The 24,202-nt window shown below is 38.5% G+C and overlaps 1 pseudogene; it reads left to right on the plus strand.

The window, feature by feature from the left end:
• Positions 1 to 268: 268 nt before the first annotated feature.
• On the plus strand, positions 269 to 10,157 carry LOC131659158 (amino acid permease 4-like; annotated as a pseudogene).
• The last annotated feature ends 14,045 nt before the right edge of the window (positions 10,158 to 24,202 follow it).

Genomic DNA, 24,202 nt, shown 5'->3' on the forward strand with positions numbered 1-24,202 from the left:
CCCGTTGTAAACAAGTACCATGACAACATAGCACCCCGCTCGCGAGGGGACCGTTCATGCCATGAGGCTCGGAGCTCAGCACAACGAGACCTGAGACTCACCCTCGCCAGGCACATGTCCCCGGCAATCGACCATAGTTCCACACACTTGGCGATCAATACACTACAATCGAGCAAATCTTCCAATTAAACAAAAACAAATATACACGCGAAAAGCACAACAACGATACTTTATTCATCATCCATGAGAATTATAAAGTACACATCAAATGAAAGAAAAACGCATTATTCTGCCCGACGGGAAAACTCCTCCAAATGGAGATACTGATACCAATCCTCGTCTCACTCATTCTCAGAACCATCAGCATTGCCCACGACTCTCACACCTGAAGACTGAGCCTGCACGTCCGAGCCCCGGCCCCCCTGAGGACGAGAAGCAGATCCGGTCGAAACCTTCTTCTTCTCCTTCACCTCCTTCACTCCGCGAGAACGTGAGGTTAAAGAAACTTTTCCTCCCTTAGGGCCACCCACTCCTGCGTAAAAATGAAGAAATAAAGGTCCATGAGACCTCCTTTTATAGAAGAAGAAAGGGGATAAAAACGCTTGGGAAACGGAAAAAGTCATTCAAAGACAAAAACGTTGGAAACCAGCGACACGCCGCCCAAGGAGTCAAAACACATGCACACAGACTCCAAGGAACGGGCACAACAAACAAGAACGATAAAAACAAAGTACTTCTTAATTAAAATGGGCAAAAAGCCCGGAAATATGCCCATCTACGGCCATAAAGACCGAGCTGGTAATGTGCTTACAAAATCAAAACGGGGGGCATACCCCCCGGAATAGAATTACAAAAGAAAGGCTCGCAGGCCAAACACTTAAACACAGAAAAACCCTCATACACCTTCTTCCATTTGAACTTCCTCGGCTTCCTGAGTCACTGGCTCATCCCCAAAGTTCGGAGAGACGATCTGGTCCCCTTCCACGCGATGATATGGCCCGGTACCCTCGGTCACCAATTCCACCCCAGGATTCTTCAACTTAAGCTGGGCCACAGTGGAATTGTAGGTGTCCTCGGCAGCAGCGACACAATCACCCCCCAAGACTCTGATGTACTGAATCAAATCCGCCCGGGTCAAGAGAGCTTTCTCCTCCTCCGTCTCATCCTCAGCAGGAGTCTGAGATCGACGAAGAGAAGCCTCTTTCACCGAGGCAGACAACATCGCTCCATACAGAGTCCGAGAGAGCAAAGTATACTGGCCCTGCACGTCCGGTCCGCCACCGCATCCTCCTTTGCACTCAACCGAGCCTTCACGGTTGCCAGCTCCTCACCCTGCTCCTTCAGCAAGAACTGCTTTTGGGGCTTATGATGATGATGGACATGCCAAAAGAAAAGGTAAAATCACTTGTCTATAGTATCATAAGATTCATATATGTATAAAGATTGCTCCAATTGAATATTGATGTTTTTTTTTGTATTTTGCAGGAAATGTGAAAAGTGTTGTGGCTCATATAATCACAGCTATTATTAGCTCTGGTGTTTTTTCTTTGGCGTGGAGTATTTCTAAATTAGGGTGGATTGGAGGGCCACTTGCTCTACTTTGTTGCGCAACTGCTACATGCATTTCTTCATCCCTGTTATCCGATCGCTATAGAAATCCCGATCCTGTGACCGGGAAAAGAAACCACTCTTACATCGATGATGTTAGAGGCAATCTTGGTAATAACACTATACAACATAGATACACTTTTCATGAACTACCATAACAATTACAACTTCTAATTGAGTTTAATGCTGATTCAGGTATGAAAAGATCATATGTGGCTGGTTTGCTTTAATTCTTGATCTTGTATGGGACTTCGGTTGCCTATGTTATTACCGCAACAACGAGTTTGAGGTACATTGATAGGATCGTGGAGTTAGATTAGAGAATTATATATATATATATATATATATATATATATATATATATATATATATATATATATATATATATATATATATATATATATATATATATATATATATACAGGGCCGGTCCCGACTTTTTAGAGGCCAGTGGCAAACAAATAAATGGGGCCCTGACAAAAAAACAAATGTTTTACTTGCCTCTAAAATGAAGAAGAATCTCTAAGACACGATCAAAAATATGAAGTCTTAGTTATTTCTAACAATAAAAAGAATTTCAATGCAAATAAGTAGTCATTTGTAAATCATTTAAGAATTCAAAATCGAAATATGATTAACTGAATTAAGAATGAGAATATTTTAAGTGCCTTAATTAATTCAATTTCTAGACAACATTCACCATCTCAAAGAAATGAAAGTGATTTTTTCTCTTTATTTAATTGCGTAAAACCAAGTCATATGGCTAGAAAATGTAGGAGTAGGCGTAAACCATATCACGTCACTAAAACTCAGGTTTACCTAAGTGGTAAGAAATTTATTTCTATGATAAAAAATAAATCAAAGCACAAGTAATAATGAATTTGATTTCATCATAAAAATTTGATAATAAATGAGTTAATTGTAAAACAAATTTTTAAATATTTAACTATAATATATAACATATTTTTTAAAATTTATACTAAAATAAAATTATAAGAGTTACACGAATAAATTTTGATTTTAAATCTTATTATAAATTTTAATTAATTATATTCAAATTATTTTATAATTAAAATTTAAGATATCTTAGTTGTCACAAAAATTATATTAGAAATTCATTGCAAAGCCATGTAATTACTTGTTTTAAGGTATAATTAACTATAGTTATTGAGTGAGTGTTCTTGAAAAAAATGTAATATTTCAAAAATTGTAAAAAATTTAATATTTCAAAAATTTGGAAGCAACCAGGAGTTGAACAGAAAACAGTGCGTCAACCCAACAAGGTCTGAGCCGCTACACTATATAATACAAACTTTCTATAATTTGAAACACACATACACACACACACACACACACACACACACATATATATATATATATATATATTGTGAGATATTAGATCGAACTCTAGTATTGTCGAAGGGTAGCTTCTTGGTTAGACAGTTTGACAGGGATAAGCATGACGTCGAAGGTTGCTCACATGCTAGTGTCGAAGTGTGCATGCTATAGTCGAAGATGGGTCGAGCATGCAGGTGTCGAAGATGCTAGGATTGTTAGCATGTTAAATTAGGTTTTAGTGTTTAAACCCTAATTTGTTAAGTTAGCTTGTTTATTAAGTTGGCTTGTGTAATGGGCCTTGCTGAAAAAGCCCATTAGTTAGTATGTTAGGTTTTATTATAAATAGCATACTAGTCTCTCATCATTGCTAAGCTGCACATCCTGATTTAGGGTGAGAGAGGTTATTTGTTATTCTTGTAAACTTGTAATCTTGTTTTAAGAGAAAGTGAAAGAATAGCAGTTATAACCAATTCTTGTGTTCTTCTTCTGTTCCCTAATTCCCTTGCATTATACTTTGTTCTTGACATCGTTTTTCACAAAAAATTGGTGCGGTGAGCGTGGAGAAGATGCCTTCAACAAAGTATGAGATTGAAAAGTTCACCGGAGTGAATGATTTCGGTCTGTGGCGCTTGAAGATGAAAGCCCTACTGGTTCAGCAGGGTTGTTTGGAAGCGTTGAAGGGAGAGGCAGCCATGAATGCTGCATTAACGGCAGCGGAGAAGACGAATATGATCGAGAAAGCACACAGCGCAATTTTGTTGAGCCTTGGTGATAAGGTTCTTCGGCAGGTATCAAAGGAGACGACGACATCAGGGTTATGGGTGAAACTTGAAAGTTTGTACATGACCAAATCGCTGGTAAATCGACTCTACATGAAGCAAGCTTTGTATTCATTCAAGATGATTGAAGTCAAAGTGTTGGCTGAGCAATTGGATATGTTCAACAAGCTGATTCTTGATCTTGAAAATATTGATGTGAAGATCGATGATGAAGATCAAGCGCTGTTACTATTGTGTTCTTTGCCTTGATCACATGCTCACTTCAAAGAAACTCTCTTGTATGGAAGGGAGTCCCTGACGCTTGAAGAAGTTCAATCAGCCTTGTATTCAAAGGACCTGAACAAATGAAAGGAGCATAAACCTTCGACTGTTGGCGAAGGTTTGGCCGCTAAAGGAAAACTCTTACGAAAGGATGGTAAGTTTGACAAGAAGAAGGGCAAAAGCCAGTCGAAGTCTTACAGTGGCGAAGCATCTGGAATTCGATGCTATCATTGTAAGAAGGAGGGTCACACAAGAAAGGTGTGCCCTGAACACCTGAAAGATCATGGAGGTAAGGATAATGGCAATGCAGCCATTGTTCAAGATGATTTCGAATCATCTGATGTTCTTGTGGTTTCAAGCAGTGACTCGAGAAGAGAGTGGATTATGGATTCAGGTTGCTCTTGGCACATGACTCCGAACAAAGACTTGTTCGAGGAATTATGTGATCAAGATGGTGGATCAGTATTGCTGGGAAACAACAAGGCTTGCAAGATTGCAGGTGTTGGATCTGTGAGATTCAAGCTCCATGATGAGTCAATAAGGTTGTTGACTGAAGTCAGGTATGTTCTTGATTTGAAGAGAAATCTGCTTTCTCTTGGTGAATTCGACAAGAATGGATATGTTTTCCAAGGAGAGAAAAGTATCTTAAGAGTCATCAAGGGGTCGAAGGAAGTCTTGAGAGGCGTAAAGAAACAAGGCTTGTATACCCTTGAGGCTGAAGTTGTAAGTGGTTCGACAAATGTTGCATCCACGAAACCTTTGTCGAAGACAGAAATCTGGCACATGAGATTGGGCCATGTTAGTGAAAGGGGTCTGGTCGAATTAGGGAAACAAAATCTGCTTGGTGGAGACAAAGTCGAAAAGCTGAAGTTTTGTGAACCATGTGTACTTGGAAAATCTTGCAGAGTGAAGTTCAACAAAGGCAAACAAAGAACACATGGATCCCTTGATTACATCCATGCTGATCTTTGGGGGCCTGCAAGGTGTCCATCACATTCAGGAGCAAGGTATTTTCTATCCATAGTAGATGATTATTCCAGAAAATTATGGGTATTCATCCAGAAGACTAAGGATGAAACTTTTGAGAATTTCAAAAGTTGGAAGACTCTGGTTGAAAATCAGAGTGGCAGAAAGGTCAAGAGGTTGAGAACCGACAATGGCCTTGAATTTTGCAATGATGCATTCGACAGTTTTTGTGCTGCCTCTGGTATTGCAAGGCATAGAACTATTGCAGGTACTCCACAGCAAAATGGTTTGGCTGAAAGGTTTAATCGAACTATTTTGGAGAGAGCCAGATGCATGTTGACTGGTGCAGGGTTAAAGAAGGTGTTCTGGGCTGAGGCTGTTTTGACAGCAACATATCTGATAAACAGATGTCCTTCGACAGCGTTAGATATGAAGACACCTGAAGAAGTTTGGTCGGGACATCCACCAGATCTCGACAAACTGAGAGTATTTGGATGCATAGCCTATGCTCACATTAGGCAAGACAAGGTCGAACCTAGAGCTCTGAAATGCATGTTCATGGGATACCCTGAAGGAGTCAAAGCTTATAGGCTCTGGTGCCTAGAGCCAGGTCACAAGAGGTGTATCACCAGTCGAGATGTAGTTTTCAATGAAGCTGAAATGGCTTTCAAGAAAACTGATGATGATGGTCGAAGTGCAGAAGATCTAGAACAGGTAGAGATTCATGTTGAGGTGGAGCATGTTGATGCTGAATTGCATATCCCTGATGAAGTCGAAGAAGAAGCAGAAGATGCTGAGGAAGTTGAGGAAACTGACGATGACTACCTATTGTCGAGAGATAGGTCGAGAAGAGTCATCAAGGCACCTCAGAGACTTGGGTATGCAGATCTTATAGCTTATTCCTTAATCTTTGCAAGTGAGGTTCTAGACGAAGAACCTAGAGACTACAAGGAAGTTATGAGGAGTCGAAATAAGACTGAATGGCTGAAGACCATGGATGATAAGATGAAATCTCTTCATGATAATCATACTTGGGAACTGATCAAAAAGCCTGCTGGGGCAAGGTTAGTCAGCTGTAAATGGATTTTCAAAGTTAAGGAAGGAATTGAAGGAGTGACATCAAAAAGTTACAAGGCAAGGTTAGTTGCAAGGGGTTTCACTCAAAAAGAAGGTGTCGACTTCAATGATGTGTTTTCTCCTGTTGTGAAGCATAGGTCCATTCGAATTTTGCTTTCCATGGTGGCACAGTTCGATCTTGAACTGGAACAGATGGATGTGAAGACTGCGTTCTTGTATGGTGATCTAGATGAAACGATCCTGATGAGGCAACCTGAAGGGTATGTCGAAAAGGGGAAGGAAGATTATGTGTGCAAGTTAAAGAGATCTTTATATGGGCTGAAACAATCTCCTCGACAGTGGAATAGGAGATTCGACAAGTTCATGGCACGCATAAGTTTCATTAGAAGTCAGTTCGACCACTGCGTTTACTTCAGATTTCGACCTGGTAATTCATTTGTTATTTTGTTGCTTTATGTGGATGATATTCTCATAGCAAGCAACAATGTCGAAGATGTAATGAGGGTGAAGGCTGAACTCAATAAGGAGTTCGATATGAAGGATATGGGAGCTGCTTCCAGGATTCTTGGAATTGACATTCGAAGAGATAGAAAGAAGTCGAAGTTATGCTTATCTCAAGAGGCATATCTATGAAAGATTCTCGAAAAATATGGTATGTCGAATTCGAAGCCAGTTGTGACTCCAACAAACCCTTAATTCAAGCTGAGTATTGATCAGTGTCCCAGTACTGATGTCGAAAGAGCCTATATGAATAGCATCTCATATGCTAATATAGTTGGTTCTTTGATGTATGCTATGGTCTGTACTAGACCCGACATAGCATATGCAGTAAGTCTTGTAAGCAAGTACATAGAGAACCCTGGAAAGGCTCACTGGCAAGCATTGAAGTGGATTTTAAGGTACATAAATGGGTCTCTGAATAGAGTCCTAATTTATGATGGAGCCTTGGGTGAAGATAGTAAAGCAGTAATAGGGGGATATGTCGACTCTGATTATGCAGGTTGTATGGATTCCAGAAAATCTATTTCTGGATTTGTTTTCACTATGTTTGGCACTGCAATTAGTTGGAAAGCAACACTTCAGAAGGTTGTTGCTCTATCAACCACTGAAGCGGAGTATAGTGCCCTAACTGAAGTTGTGAAAGAAGCATTGTGGCTTGAAGGTTTTGCGAAGGAGCTGAAACTTCAAGGTCGAGGTATCACTGTTAAATGTGATAGTCAAAGTGCAATACACCTTTCGAAGAATTCAGCCTATCATGAGCGAACTAAGCACATTGATGTGAGGCTGCACTTTGTCAGAGGAGTAATCGAGCGTGGAGAAGTCCAAGTGCTGAAGGTTTCGACTGAAGACAATGCTGCTGATATGATCACCAAGACCAGTGTTTTAAAAACCGGACCGAACCGACCGGTCGAACCAGGAACCGGCCAGGTAACCGGTCTATTTCAATAGTCAGATCGGGTATGCCATCAAACCGGTGGGAACCGGGAAAACCGGCGGTTTAATTGCTTCTTTTTTTTTGTTTTTTTTTAAAACTTTTTTTTAACTTTTTTTTAAAAAAATTTTTTAAACTTTTTTTTTAACATTTCTTTAAACTTTTTTTTTAAACTTTTTTTTAATATATTTAGTAGTGTATTACTTAAATAGCATTCTCACATAGTTTTTTTCGTTAGTGACAAATTAAAAACTTTATTGTCTATTTGTTATCTTTGCTAATAAATTTTCTTAAATAGCATAAACATATTGAATTTTATTTGATTTTCTTTTTAGGAGGATCCTATTTTGAATTAAATTTGGTACACATTGGAGTTATTTTGTTATAAACTATTCAATTAGATTATGTTATAATTAGACTTTGTTTGCAATTAGACTTTGTAATTTTTTACTATTTTGTTATGTGTGATACCTTTGTTTAAAATTTGAATTTAAGTTATGAAATTGTGAATTTATGATATGATATTTTAAAAAAATTTAAAAGCTAGTTATATTTTTTTAGAGACTGAATCATCCGGTTCGACCGGTTTTATACCTATATAATGACAGGTCTATTCAACCGAGTAATCCGGTTTAATTCGGTTTGGTCGTGCAGTTCGACCAGTGACCCAGTGGTTCGACCGATAAACCACTGACCCAGTACCCTCACCGGTTCGAAGACCGGTCCGGTTTTTAAAACACTGACCAAGACATTGCCGAGTTGCAAGTTTTTCCACTGTATGCAGTTGATAAAGCTGCATGAAGAAAGCTAGTTTGTTCCTTGACGTTGTAGAGTTAGGTCCAAGGTGGAGATTTGTGAGATATTGGATCGAACTCTAGTATTGTCGAAGGGTGGCTTCTTGGTTCGACAGGGTTAAGCATGACGTCGAAGGTTGCTCACATGCTGGTGCCGAAGTGTGCATGCTGTAGTCGAAGATGAGTCGAGCATGCAGGTGTCGAAGATGCTAGGGTTAGCATGTTAAATTAGGTTTTAGTGTTTAAACCCTAATTTGTTAAGTTAGCTTGTTTATTAAGTTGGCTTGTGTAATGGGCCTTGCTGAAAAAACCCATTAGTTAGTATGTTAGGTTTTATTATAAATAGCATTCTAGTCTCTCATCATTGCTAAGCTGCAAATCCTGATTTAGGGTGAGAGAGGTTATTTGTTATTCTTGTAAACTTGTAATCTTGTTTTAAGAGAAAGTGAAAGAATAGCAGTTATAACCAATTCTTGTGTTCTTCTTCTGTTCCCTAATTCCCTTGCATTATACTTTGTTCTTGACATCGTTTTTCACAACATATATATATATATATATATATATATATATATATATATATATATATATATATATTTATTTCAGTATATAAATTCTTAACAATACCCCCCAAATCGAGGCCCTGGGCTGTGGGCCTGTTTGCCCTGCTTTGATAAGTAAGACTGAATTTCAATTGTGGCTGCTATAATTGTTATTGATAATGCTTTGGTTTCACTTGCAGAAAACGGAACAATTATGGGAAGTGTGACAGGAGAACAAACTACTAATGTTGCTGAGAAAGTCTGGTTAATCTTCCAGGCACTTGGCGACATTAGCTTTTCCTATCCATACTCAACTATCTTTCTTAAGATACAGGTACCTTCAATATTTCATACTCAAATTTGATGAGTAAAGGCTTATTATATATATATATACATATTAAATAAATTATTGACTTTTGCTGAGAGTAGGACACTTTAGAGTCTCCTCCATCAGAGCATCTAACCATGAGAAAAGCCTCCGTGATTTCAATCGCAATTACAACACTCTTCTACCTATTTTGTGGATGTTTTGGATATGCGGCTTTTGGAGATGCTGCTCCGGGAAATCTGTTAACAAGGTTTGGATTTTATGAGCCATTCTGGCTTATTGACATTGCCAATGTCTGTATCATCATTCATCTAGTTGGAGGATATCAGGTACTATCATAATCTCTTACCAATCAATTTTAGTTCATACTTCATACTAAACCATTTACACTTTTCAACGATTTTATTTGTATTGTCTTTTTCGGCAGATATGTTGCAACCAATATATAGTACTGTGGAATGATGGTTTTCTAAGAAATACCCGAACAGTGGCTTTGTGAACGATTTCCATGGAGTGAAACTTCCTCTGTTACCTACTTTTGAGGTAAACCTTTACAGGTTCTGTTTTAGAACAGCCTTTGTGATTTCAACCGCTGGAGTTGCAATTTTATTCCCTTACTTCAACCAAGTGCTTGGAGTTTTAGGAGCAATAAACTTCTGGCCATTGGCTATATATTTTCCAGTTGAGATGTACCTTGTACAGATGAAAATTGAAGCTTGGAGTAAAAAATGGATTGTTTTGAGGATGTTTAGCTATGCATGCTTTACTGTAACAATGGTAGGATTAATTGGATCTTTTGAAGGAATCATTACAAAACTCAGCGGAAGAGGTCATTGACATGATTACATACCTCTTAATAATGGTTACTTTAATTTAGGTATGTATTTGCTATTGCAGTTTTTTAGTGTTTTACATTCAGTCCTCTTAATAATGGTTTCTTTAATTTAGGTATGTATTTGCTGTTGCACTTTTTCAGTGTTAGCTGGATTCTATTATGGAGTTTCCAGTGCTATAGTTAGGATGAGTTTCCGTTAGCGCTTTGGTTCTTTGGAGCTTTTGCATCGTATTTTTTCCCCGTCTTTATTCAGCTGTGGATTTTTTTGGGCGTTTGGTCGTGATATTTGTGAATGATTTTATTTGTGAGTGTATATATATATATATATATATATATATATATATATATATATATATATATGCGCGCGCGCATATTGTTGCACCCCAAAATTTGTTCTCTTTATTTGAGGTATAAGTTATTAATGACGTTTATTTCGTCATTCAAAAATTGGAGAAAATCAATAAAAAGTTCTGGTGGTTTTAAAGAAGCGCAATGTGAAAAATGGTTTAAGCAGTGCAATTACGAGAAAATTCACAAGTCTTGTGGAGAAAGTAATATGAGCTGAATTCCCAAGTCGTCCCAACCGTTTCGACGATATCTACAACTTTCATGTTCGGCTCGGAAGCCAATTCTGTGAGGAAGGTTGTCAGATTTGCAAGTTACTTGAGATTTCACAGTGAAAAAGAGTGCTGAACGTAAGGTTTTGGATCTCAGAAAATTCATATCTCCCAATCCGCTAGTCGGATTCGCTTGAAAATTTAACTGGAGCTCCGTACCATCATTATCAAGATTTCATATGTTCGGACCGTTGGCTTATTGTGTACCGAAAATGCTCAGCATTTTAAGGATCGTCGCGTTGTTTCGGTAAAAAGTGTGATTTCGAGTATGTCGCACCGAGTTCGAAAATTCATAACTTCTTTGGTTTTTATCGTATGATGTCCATTCCGGCGGCATTCTCTCGGAAATTTTGTTAGCTTTGATTCCTAGTGAAACACGCCTGTTCATATTTTGAGCCGAAGATGGAGTTTTATCGAGTTCTTTGAGCGGTGCGCACAAAATTCTGCATAATCGCGCCAGATGAATCGGCGTTTCTCGTCATTCAAACGAGCGTATTTTCTTCATCGCTTATCGGATTAAGATTATTCTCGCGGCGACGAGTCACAGATTTGGTCATCTTCACAGTGGCATTGGTTTCGTTCCGGAATTCAGAGCTGAACCGAGTTTCCTTAAAAACGAGCCAAAATAAGACGCACCGAGGGCAATTTGGACATTTCGTGTTGATAGTATATAAACGTATTGCTCTTCACAAATGAAGAGAGAACTTGTGGACCTCCGTTTTTTCGGGCCATACCTTTGAGCGGGAGAGATACGTGAACTGACTCTTTTTTATCGCTTAATGCTTTCGCATTTTTGAAAATTCACAGAGTCGCCACCGACCTTTTATTTTATCCAATTAAGGAAAGGTTTATAAAAGAAACAGAAAAAAGACCTTTAAGAAATTCTGGGTAAGGGGGTAGGTTATACAAAGGGAAGGTGTTAGCACCCTTTGTATCCATGGTTATCCATGGGCTCTTAAGTTTGCTTAGCTCACTTGTTTTTCGATTACTTTTCAATTGCTTTAGAATGCTCATATGTGGTTTCAAATACCTTTGTAAATTGAATTTTGTAATGATCCTTGTGTGGATGTATACAAAATGTTTGTTTATCTTTCGAAAGATGTTTTGAAAAGAACGTTAACTTTGTAATGATCCGTGTTTGGATGTATACAAAGTATTGTCTTTTTGGAAAGTTTTGTTTTGAAAAACAACAGTGTATGAGAATTTTATTTGTTTTGATTTGAGCAAGCAAACTAGGAGGTCTACCCTGAGTTGTAAGGTCTTTATCCTTATTTCCTTTAAAAATCTATCCTTTCACCGGATACAAACAAAAGGTTCGATTTTGTACTCGAAACAGTAGAATTTTGACTTTGATTTTGAAAAGAATGAGAAGGGATTACCTTAAGAGGTGCAAGTGTGATTGTGTTTGTATTCAGATATTTTATCTTTGAAGTTAGTGATCTAACGGTTCAATTTTATCTTTGACATACACGCAGTTTATATTTGCTGGAAATTAAAATGCGGAAATGAAAAGTGCGGAAAGTAAATCTACGCTATTACATCGATTGTGCAGGAAATGTAAACTAGCCTATTTACATGAATTTGACATCCTATACATTTATCTAGGAATTTAAATTGCAAGAAAAATAAAAGGCATGTTTTTGGATTTTTTATGATTTATTTTAATTATGATTAATGCATGATTAATTAAAATAAAATGAGGGAAAAGATGAAAATAAATTTTCAACCTAAAAATTAAGTTCAAAATATGTACAAAATATTTGTCAATTAATTTTAAAACAAAACTAATTTTTTTGGAATTTTTGAAATTGATTTGAAATTGATTTGAAATTGATTAAGCTAATTAATACATAATTATACAAATAATTAAAACTTAAAGAGAAAATTATCCTAAATATGTACAAAATTAGTTTATAATATATAAACAATATTTAACATAAAGAACAATTTTTTTATGATTTTTTGATTGGTTAGAATAATTAAAAAGCAAATATATAAATATATACCAATTAATTATGCAAAATATTGAAATTATGAAGAAAAATAAAATATTTTTATTTCAGAAAATAAAATATTATTTTAGAAGTCTAAAAATATTTTTTGCGTATTTTTTGGATTTTTAAAACTATTTTTAATTAATTTAACAAAGATATTAAAATAAAAATAGAAAATAAAAGGATACTAATCAGATGTGGTTGATTGGAGAGTCCATGGTGTGGAAAACTTGTCAGGTGCGTTGGATGGAAAGTTGAGAAGATCCAAGGGCTTAGATCATGAGGGAGCATGATATGATGGTGGGGAACATGTGCTGAATCCAAGGAGATTCAAACTTTCTGACTGGGACCCACAAGTGCACGCGTGGATGGGAAGACTGATTGACCAGCCAATGATCAAGAGCCACGCGAGCGGAGGGAAGAGTCAGCTTTGACTGACGAACCACGCTTGGACGCGTGGTCGTCTTCAACCTCCGTCTCTCTTATTTTTTCAAACAAATAGCGGGGGTTTTAAACCTCCTCTATTTTTACGATAAAAACGCCATTTTTGGTAGCTTCCCAAACCTGCAAAAAATAAGCTTTAGGAATAAAAACAAGTGACCCAGATCCCCTAATTAGGATGCTCTGAGTCCAAATATGATGTTAGTTTCGCTGTTTGAGAGCTGTAGCTATGGATTCGATGGAGTTGATGTTTTAGCACGCATGAACCTTTGTTAATGGCATGGGATGATTCTCACGTGGTAGCTTACATGTTAAGGCCCAGATCTAGCTTATGGGATCACATGAACTCATTGGAATGATTAGATTACATTGAGGTTGATTAAATATATGAAAACGAAAATTACTTATGTATGAACATGAAGAACACTATGCATGTGTTACGACTCTCATGGGACCATATTAAGGGTTCATTCTTACTTTATATGATCTTAGAAGATGATTGGAATGATTGTTTTGTATTGATATTGATTGGAATATGGAATTCGAAAATTACAAAGTGTATGGAAATTTTGAGAAATTTGATGAGTTTTCTTGCTATGCCTTGGCTATAATTTCGTGTGTGTCATTTTGCTCTCCTGTTGCTGAAATATTCTAGCCTATTTATAAGCCTTGAAGTGCTTAGGAACTAAGCTAATAAGCCTTGATTGTCTTTGTTGGAATCTTGACTTTCAAACATAAAATCTAAGCAACCATTGCTTGAATCTTCCACACTCTTGCTCTAGGCTTCCTTTGCTGCCTTCCTTGCTGAATAATTAAGTCCCATGTGGAGACTTTAGCTTAGAAAATAAGCTATGCTTTATCCTTCCTTTTTTTCCTTTTTAATTTAATCTTAAATGATAAAATTAAATCAAAAAATGGAGAAAAATGTTATGGGCTTGGTCTTGGTCGTGGGAGGCCCATAATATTATGGAAATGATGTTTGAACCATGAAAACTTGGCCCCATTTGGAAAAAATGCATTTTTGAGCAATGTTGGTTTCATGCATTTTCCCAAAATTTAGCCAACTTCAACAAGGTGTAAATCCCTCAATTTTTGTCATATGAAGGAGTTCTTGCACTTTTTGGAAACCTCAAAGAGTCCTCTAACCAATGCCTTTGGTCTCATGTCAAAATGATTTTTGATGCTCCTTGTGTGTCCTTTTGAAAAAAGTGTCTTTTTGTTGAATTTGAAAATGACCTGTAATGTCTTTGGTCATATTTTTCAAATGGTGAATGCAATGAGCTTTGGTTTGAATTTTTTGGATGAAGGATGAGAGAGTTATGACCAGTCAAAGTTGAGTTGACTTTTCAGGCAAAAACCCTAATTTTGAATCTTAGGGTTTTGTTGATTTTTGATCTTTCCTTGATGAATTATGATCATCCAATGATCAAATGATGAATCCTTTGACAAAATATGGACTTTGACAAAAAAATTCATTTTTGACTGTCTGTTGACTTTTTGGTCAAACTGGTCGTCTGTTGACTGTTTGAGCTGCTGACGGTGCGTCTGAGTGAATTGAAGTTTGAAAATTTGTATGATGGTACTTTGAGATATATGGATGTGCATGAAATCCATTTGAGGTCTCAAAAGCTTGTTTCTCCTGTAAAACAAGAAAACCCTAGTCAGGGACTGTTTGTGTAGGAGACAGTTAAGCGTACCTGATTTTTGTGCAGTGTTGAGTCTCTGCTAATCGCGTGATATTCAGAAGACTTCTAGAACAAAAATATTGGAATTTTGAATTGTGAAAGATTGATTTGATTTATGGTACAAAACACTGAGAATTGTACTGCCAGCAGTTTGGCTGTCAACCGACTGTTCAGGTATTGACGTAGCAGTTAGAGTGAAAAATCAACTGTCAAAGTTAATTTTCTTTTTTTTTTGTTTTTGTTTTATGTGAAAGATTAAAGTTTATTTACATGACTTGTTAAAAAAAACACAGACATAATAAATAACTAATATTTACTGTACGCGAGCAAAATTACCGATAATAACCCTGAAAATCATTTAATGCACAGAAAAATGAATATTTGATTGGCAGAAAACACATAAAATATTATCTGAGTAATTAAGCAATATTATGACAAATAGTACAACATTTAATACTGACAGTACAAATATTACATACTATATTGAACAGTACGACGAATAAACGGTACATTTAAGAAATAAGAAATACGGCAAATTTTAAGAATGACGATTGATAACCCATGCTACAAATAGTAACATGTAGATGATTGGGAGCATAAGCATCCCAGGTCCACAGTGTTCCGGGCTATGTAGACAGAAGAAAGACATGATCACCGTAGCAATGGTGATGACCATAAGAAAACATGTTTCCCACCGCTTCGCCATTTTGTCGGGGAAGAAGAAAGGATGGATTATGAAGTAGCAATTTGAGAGATGAATTAGAATTTGATGTGAGATTTTTATGAAAAAATGAGAGGTATTTATAGAGTGGAAAGAAGGATAGAGACGTTGGGGAATGATGTGATTCCGTACAAAAGGAGAATTTGAGTGGAAGTAAGATTTGACAGAAAGTGTATGATAGTGTTGGGAAAAAGAGAGATGTAGAGAATAAAGTTAGGATTTGATTTTTGAAAAAGAGATTTGAAAAGATTTTTGAAAATAATGGAATATAGTACAAAAATTAGTGGGAAACAAAAGATAATAATAATATGCTTGTTACCAGTACAGTCTGAGTTTCCTGATTCTGCGCCTGCAAAAAGATTTAACTCTGTACCAATTGTGTCAGTACTATTTATCTGTAAATAAATAAATAGCATGTGTGAAGTAATAAACAGTATTTGGCGTTTGCGTAAGAATAAATTCAACTGCAAGCCAAATTACTGTATAAGAAAAATTCTAAAAACTAAGTATTTCATATGTCAGGATATTTGTTGAAATAAAAATCCATGATTATATGAGACTCTTAATTTTCAGATTGGAGTTTTCTTGAAAAAAGATGCGGGCAAATTTTGGGGTATAACAGTTGCCCCTATTCAATCTTCTTAAACCTGAAGAGATTGTATGAAATCTGAAGGTAGAAGATGATTGAATATTTAGATGCCCTGAAAATTTGCACTTACCTTGATCAGAAGAGATGTTGGAAGTTGCATTTGAATGTCGTCTGCGAAACGTTGTTGGCAGATTGAAACATTACCTGAGATGGGCTTTCAGATGCCACCTGGTAAATGTGTTGATGGTTTGTTCATCAGGATGAATCCATTGATTATATCTTGATGAAGGATTTGAAAGTCTTTGTGTTGACTATTTCGGAACCGTCCAAGGTTACCGCTTTAAGTCTAGGAGGATGATTGCTACGGAACTTGTCCAAAGTTTTTTCGCTTTAGATTTTGAAAGTTGATCATTGTGGAATCGTCTGAGGTAACAGCTTTAGATCTTTGATGTTAGATCGTTCTTGAACCGTCTGAGGTATCGACTTTAGATCTGCAATGTTAGATCGTTCTGGAACCGTCTGAGGTACCAACTTTAGATCTGTGATGCTAGATCGTTCTGGAACCGTCTGAGGTATCAACTTTAGATCTGCGATGTTAGATCGTTCTAGAACCGTCTGAGGTATCAACTTTAGATATGCGATGTTAGATCGTTCTGGAACCGTCTGAGGTATCGACTTTATATCTTTGATGTTAGATCGTTCTGGAACCGTCTGAGGTATCAACTTTAGATCTGTGATGCCTGTTTTTGAGTTTAGATCTGTGATGCCTGTTTTTGAGTTGATAGGTGATCAGAATGAATCTTCGGCTTGATTATATCTGAGAGAACCGTTCATGGAATTCAGGTGAACACTGCATGTGTTTGAGAACATCTTTGTTGAAGATATCCGTCTACCTGAAAAATCAAGTTAGTGATATGCAATGTTTATGATGCATGTAATGTGAGATATTCTCGAGTTAAAGGAGAAATATGCATGTTATGTTGTGTATGAATATGCGTATGAATACGCGCATGATGCATGATGTATGATGTATGATGTATGATGTATGATGTATGAATGTGAATATGAATGTGTGATGTATGAGTATGATGTCAAGCTTCTATTTGGGAAAATAAATTTCCGCCAGTCATCTGGATATGACTATATTATGATTGTTGATGATCTTTTGTCTTGTTTGAGTACCCTCGGCTGGGGAAATTCTTTGAGAACCATGGTACTCTGTTGAAGGATCTTTGACTATCACTTGGGAATGAAAGGTAGCTGGAAGTTCTGATGCCCTTTCAAATGGGAATGAGGAAGATGCATAATCCTCCGATGCACTATCTGACCAAGTACGAGTGCGGGGATCACACCTTCTGAAGATAGTAATCTGGAACAATCCTGCTGGGGTATAAGACTTATTTTGAAGAGAAAATCTTTTTGAGGAATTTGCTGAGAAATGCGCTTCTCTTGGGGATTTCTTCCGATGGGATGATGTCCAGATAATTGGGACATTACCTGAATGCTTTTCCTGTTTTTCCTGGTAAACATCAATCATATTCAAATGCACATGTTCATTCAGAATTATCATTGGGACGTTTACGTATTTAAAACAGAAAAAGTGAAAATAGTGATTTTTGAGCCTAAGCTGCATTAATTTTTGAAAAAGAGCCATGATAGGCTGATTAGCACAGGGAGACAACAATCCTAGAAGTAGGAAATTGCCAGAAAGTTTTGGAAAATATTTATAAAGATAAATAGCTATGTGAAAACAATCCAGTCAAGTTTCAATTCTGCTATTGCCAATCTGTCTTCGAGCATCTCATCCCTCACTTGTTGGAAGGAAGTGATTGGACTGATCGGTGTCTTTGAGGTGTTGAATCTTGATGGTGAGTAGGCAGCTAAACGGAACATAGTTGTATGCTTCATTCCCTAACTTTTGCCTAGGCTGCCCTTTCAGGTTTTCAGCCTACCGGGATAGTATTTGTTTAGTCTCTAATTTTTGCCTGGACCGCCCTTTCGGGTTTTCAATCCACCGAGACGCTCATTTTTTGCCTAAGTTGCCCTTTCAGGTTTTCAACTTAGCGAGCTGTTTTTTCCTTTTTAAGCGAAGTATTTTTTGACTATGTCAGCATTCACTGGGTGTGGGAAATCCTCACCATCCATGGTGGTAAGCAACATGGCGCCGCCGGAGAATATTTTCTTGATTATGAATGGTCCCTCGTAGGTGGGAGTCCATTTGCCTCTGGGATCACCTTGTGGTAAGATGATGCGTTTGACAACCAAGCCACCAGTTTGGTATGCTTGACTTTTGACTTTTTTGTTGAAGGCTTTGATCATACGCTTTTGGTATAGCTGACCATGACAAATAGCTGCGAGCCTTTTCTCATCAATCAAGTTTATCTGGTCCAACCGTGTTTGAATCCAATCGTCTTCGTCTAGATTGGCTTCTTTCATAATCCTTAGGGAAGGAATCTGAATTTCAATTGGAAGAACTGCCTCCATACCATAGACTAAGGGAAATGGAGTTGCCCCTGTTGAAGTACGCGCAGATGTGCGATAACCATGAAGAGCAAAAGGTAACATCTCATGCCAGTCTTTGTAGGTTACTGTCATTTTTTGTATGATTTTCTTGATGTTCTTGTTGGCAGCTTCCACCGCGCCGTTCATCTTTGGTCGATATGGAGAAGAATTATGATGTTTGATCTTGAACTGTGTGCAAAGTTCAGTAATCATTCTGTTGTTTAGATTTGTGCCATTGTCCGTGATAATTCGTTCAGGGATGCGATACCGACAAATGAGATTGTATTTGATGAACCGGGCCACCACATTTTTGGTGACAGAAGCAAATGAAGCTGCTTCTACCCACTTTGTGAAGTAGTCAATAGCGACCAGGATAAAGCGATGTCCGTTGGAGGCAGTAGGTTTGATTTCTCCAATCATATCAATACCCCACATTGCAAAAGGCCAAGGAGCCGTCAGGACGCTTAATGGAACTGGAGGTACATGTACTTTGTCAGCGTATATCTGGCATTTGTGACATGTTCGGAAGTGATGATGGCAGTCTGTTTCCATGGTAGACCAGTAATAACCTGCTCTCAGGATCTTTTTAGCCATTGTATGTCCACTGGAATGAGTACCGAAGGCACCATTGTGTATTTCTTCCATGATCTGTTCTGCTTCCTTCTTGTTTACACAGCGAAGTAAAGTCAAGTCATGGTTGCGTTTGTATAAGGTTCCATTGCTTAGAAAGAATTTGGCAGCAAATCTCCTTAGAAACTTTCTGTCGTTAATGGATGCCCCTTCAGGGTACTCCTGAGCTTCGAGATATCTTTTTACTTCATGGAACCATGGTTTTTCTTCTGTTCCTTCGGCATTGATCTCATTGCAATAGGATGGTTCATCTTGCCTGTAAATGGTGATCATAGGCGCCTCGTTGTCTCACCTGACTTTGAACATAGATGACATGGTAGCTAAAGCATCAGCTAGTTGATTTTCCTCGCGTGGGATGTGTTCGAAAGTGATTTCTTCGAAGTAAGGAATCAAACTCAGCACATATTCTTTGTAAGGAATTAGATTTGGGTGCTTTGTGTCCCATTCCCCTTTGACTTGGTAGATTACCAAGGCCGAGTCTCCGTAGACTTCCAGGAATTTGATTCTTAGATCGATTGCAGCTTTAAGACCCAGAATACATGCTTCGTATTCGGCTATATTGTTAGTGCAATTGAAGCATAATCTGGCAGTGAATGGTGTATAACATGCTGCGGGGGAAATGAACACAGCTCCGATGCCATTGCCAAGTGCATTAGAAGCTCCGTCAAAAACCATAGTCCACCGGGATCCTGGCTCGGGTCCTTCTTCTGGTCCTGGTTGTTTGTAGTCATTGACTAGCATAATGTCTTTGTCTGGGAAGTCAAAGTTCAATGCTTGATAATCATCCACTGCTTGATGAGCCAGATGATCAGCTACCACACTTCCTTTGATTGATTTTTGTGAAGTGTATTGAATGTCATATTCTGTTAAGATCATTTGCCATCTCGCTATTCTTCCAGAGAGAGCAGGTTTTTCGAACACGTATTTGATGGGATCCATCTTGGAGATTAGGAAAGTGGTGTGATTTAGCATGTACTGTCTTAGTCGGCGAGCTGCCCAAGTTAAGGCACAACAAGTTTTTTTGAGTAGTGAGTATCTTGTTTCACAATCGGTAAACTTTTTGCTAAGATAGTAGATTGCGTGCTCCTTTCGGCCGGATTCGTCATGTTGCCCTAGTACACACCCCATTGAGTCTTCTAACACAGTTAGGTACATTATCAGAGGTCTGCCTTCCACAGGTGGCAACAAGATTGGAGGTTTTTGGAGATATTCTTTGATTTTGTCAAAGGCTAACTGGCATTTGTCATTCCACCTTTCCACTTGATCTTTCTTCAACAGTTTGAAGATCGGCACACAAGTAGTAGTCATGTGGGCAATAAATCGGGCGATGTAATTTAGACGTCCCAAGAATCCTCTGACTTGTTTCTCGGTATGAGGTATAGGCATTTCTTGAATGGCTTTAACCTTGGCGGGATCAACCTCAATACCTTTGCTGCTGACGATGAAACCTAAGAGTTTGTCGGATCTTACTCCAAAGGTACACTTATTTGGGTTCAGTCGCAACTTGTATTTCTTGAGTCTGTCAAACAACTTGTGTAAATGACCCAGATGTTCTTCCTCGGTGTTGGATTTTGCAATCATGTCATCGACATATACCTCTATTTCTTGATGAATCATATCATGAAATAGCGCTACCATTGCACGTTGATAGGTTGCTCCTGCGTTTTTCAGACCAAAGGGCATTACTTTGTAACAAAAGGTTCCCCAGGGTGTTGTGAAGGTTGTTTTTTCCATGTCTTCGGGTGCCATCTTGATTTGATTGTACCCTGAGAATCCGTCCATAAAGGAGAATACCTTGCATTGTGCGGTATTGCCAACCAGTACATCGATGTGTGGTAAAGGGAAATCATCTTTGGGGCTTGCCCGGTTCAGATCTCTGTAGTCCACGCACATTCTGACTTTCCCGTCTTTTTTAGGTACAGGCACGATGTTAGCTATCCAAGGAGGATAACTTACAACTTTTAGGAATCCGGCATTGAACTGTTTTTCAACCTCGTCTTTGATCTTTTTTGACATATCAGGCCTGCTCCTTCGTAGTTTCTGTTTGACTGGAATGCTACCTTCTTTGATTGGCAGGCGATGAACTACAATGTCCGTGTCAAGGCCTGGCATATCTTCATAGGACCAGGCAAATATCTCGACGTAGTCTCGCAGCATCTGAATCAGTCTTTGCTTGATGCTGTGTTCTAAATCAGCCCCTATTTTGACTTCTTTCTTTTCTTCGTTGCTGCCCAAGTTGATGACCTCAATTGGCTCCTCGTGAGGCTGTATGGCCTTGTCTTCTTGTTCTAGCAGCCTTGCAAGTTCTCTTGGCACTTCACAATCTTCCTCACTTTCGTCCTCAGTTTGGTAGATCGGACTTTCAAAGTCATGACGGGCAATAGCAGAATCGTTGTTGACTGGATCCAGAGTGTATGTGAATCTGCATGTTAGTTATGTGAGTGTGTGTGAAGAAAAAACATAGCTATTTGAAAGTGAAGAAAGAAAGAAAAAGGATCACAAAATTTTAAATATGCAAGCGTCCCATAATTTTATTGAATGCACATGATCATGATATGATAAGCCCTTATAGAAGGACCAGTGTGCTAAGGCACACGGCTTTCAAGCTCATGGTTCGATTGTTCAGGAACCATTTTTATCTTTGCACAATATACACAAAGAAAACAGGGAATGGCATTTACTCCTGGTCAAAGGAGATCACATCCTCAGCTTTCCAGTTGTTCAATCCACTGTTGTGAGCAGGGAGTATCCAGCTGTTCCAGTTGTTCAATCCACTGTTGTGAGCAGGGAGTATCCAGCTATTCCAGTTGCAGTTGTCTTCTTCATCTTCCACAGCATTGATTTCATTAGTGGGAAAATGAGCCGGTGATCCTTCGGGATAAGGGATATACTTTGCTGGATACGAGAGCCCAGGCTGAGATATCTCTGTTGGCTGAGCGAGATGCTCGATAAGGCCGTCCCATGCAGTCGGGATGATGTTTTGAATAGAGAATTGTGCATCCTGATGAGGAGTGTATGCTGATAGAAAGCAACCCTCATTATTTGGTATTTCTCTGGCTTCTTCAAAAGTGAAATTGTCATCGTAATGTTCATCCCATCCAGTTGGGACAATGTCCTTCATAGCAATTTGTGAGCTTGGAGGAGCGGAATATTTCACCATATAGTCATATTTGCCGCTGGGTTCTCCTAGCGTGTCCCATACTTCTTTTGGTGTATTTTGATATTGCTCAGTGACGGGACTTGTGAAACTTTCGTCATTTTCAATTTGATCACCCCATCCAGTCGGGGTAATGTCTTCCATAGCAATATAAGAATTCTGAGGTGCGGTATACTGATAATTATACCCGTCACTTGGTTCTCCCACAGCATCCCACATTCCCATGGAAATGGGTGGAATCTCATCTGGATATGGCTGAATGATATGGTTCAAGAACACTCCTTCATCTTCAATAGCGTTTACTTCTTGGCTGACGAAGTGTGACATTAATCCTCCAGAACGAGGACTTTGATCATTCTTTTGATCTTCACTATCATAGCCCAGGCCTAGCTTGTCAGACTTGTAGGGTATATCGGGAAGCTGTCTCCATACTGTGCAATCACCCTGTTCAATCATGGCTTTGGCATCTTTGAGAGAAGCCATAGTTGTAGTTGGAGTAGCAGGAATGTGCTTGGTGGTAGAGACATCTGGGGAGACCACCTCAAATGATTGGCATGGAGTTTCGATGAATTCGTCCTCCAACTCAACATATTTGGAATTGCTTAGGTGACTAACCACATATTCCTCTTCGCCATAGACTGTGACAATCTTTCCTTTTACTGGATATTTTAACTTCTGATGCAGGGTAGAAGTTACAGCGTTTGCCCCATGTATCCAAGGACGTCCAAGTAAACAGGAGTAGGCTGGGTGAATTTCCATTACGTAAAAGATAGAATCGAAGATTTGAGAACCCACTCTGATTGGGAGATTCACTTTTCCGTATACCGTTCTTGTTGACCCGTCAAAGGCTCTTACCACAACATCGCTTGGTTGTAACATAATTCCTTCGAAGTCAAGCTTTTCTAGTACTGTTTTCGGTAACACGTTCAAAGAAGAACCGTTATCTACTAGCACATGAGATAGAGTGGTGCCATTACATTCAATGGAGATATGTAAGGCTTTGTTGTGATTTTTTCCAGCAGGGGTTAGATCCACATCAGAGAAACCGAGACCATTGTTTACGGTTAGATTGGCAACACAATTCTCAAATTGGTCGACTGATATCTCTTGAGGCACATGCGCAGCTTTAAGGAACTTCATCAGAGCTTTGGCATAAGCTTCTGAATATTTTAGCAGAGATAGCATTGAGATTTTTGAAGCGGTGTGCCCCATTTGCTCAACAATATTGTAATCACTCTTGCAGATGATTTTCAATATTTCCTCCATTTCTTGCTTTGATGGATCCTCAGCAGTGATCTCCACCGGGGTTTGAACTTGTTCAACTTGTGGCTCTTTGCCTCGAGTGTTGTTATCTTGATTAGGAACTGGGACTCGGACTGGACCAGCAGCAATATTTGGAGAAATTTCTGGTGAAAAGATTCTTCCACTTCTCGTGATCTTGCTGGTACCACAATATTACCCACAGTTGGAGTAGTTAACTTTGCGGCCTCTTCAGTCGAGGTACCCTGCTTAACTCCATGAACATAAACATTAGTGTCGTATCCCCATGGGACAGCTTTGTCTGAGGAGTATGGAAATGGAGTTGGACTAGCAATGACTACTGATGCCACTTTGAGTGTAGCAGAAATTTTGAATGGAGCCTTGGCAGAGATTTTGAATGGTAAGCTGGAGATCACTGAGGCATCCTCTATTTTCATCCCGTTTGCAAAGACTTTGCACAGCACGTCCATAGAAGGGAGCCTCTCAAACATAATGATACGGCGATCCATCCACTTTTGAATTCCCATCCTCAGATTTTCACAACCATTGGGCAGGTATGAGCAATAAAAGCAGTCGGGGTCACACCCTGGAAAGTAACCAGCTTGGATTAGCTTTCCTTTGACTTCGCAGAGTGGAGTTGATAATTCGT

This window comes from Vicia villosa, linkage group LG3 (genome assembly GCF_029867415.1).
Source record: "Vicia villosa cultivar HV-30 ecotype Madison, WI linkage group LG3, Vvil1.0, whole genome shotgun sequence".
In the NCBI taxonomy this organism is placed as follows: Eukaryota; Viridiplantae; Streptophyta; class Magnoliopsida; order Fabales; family Fabaceae; genus Vicia; species Vicia villosa.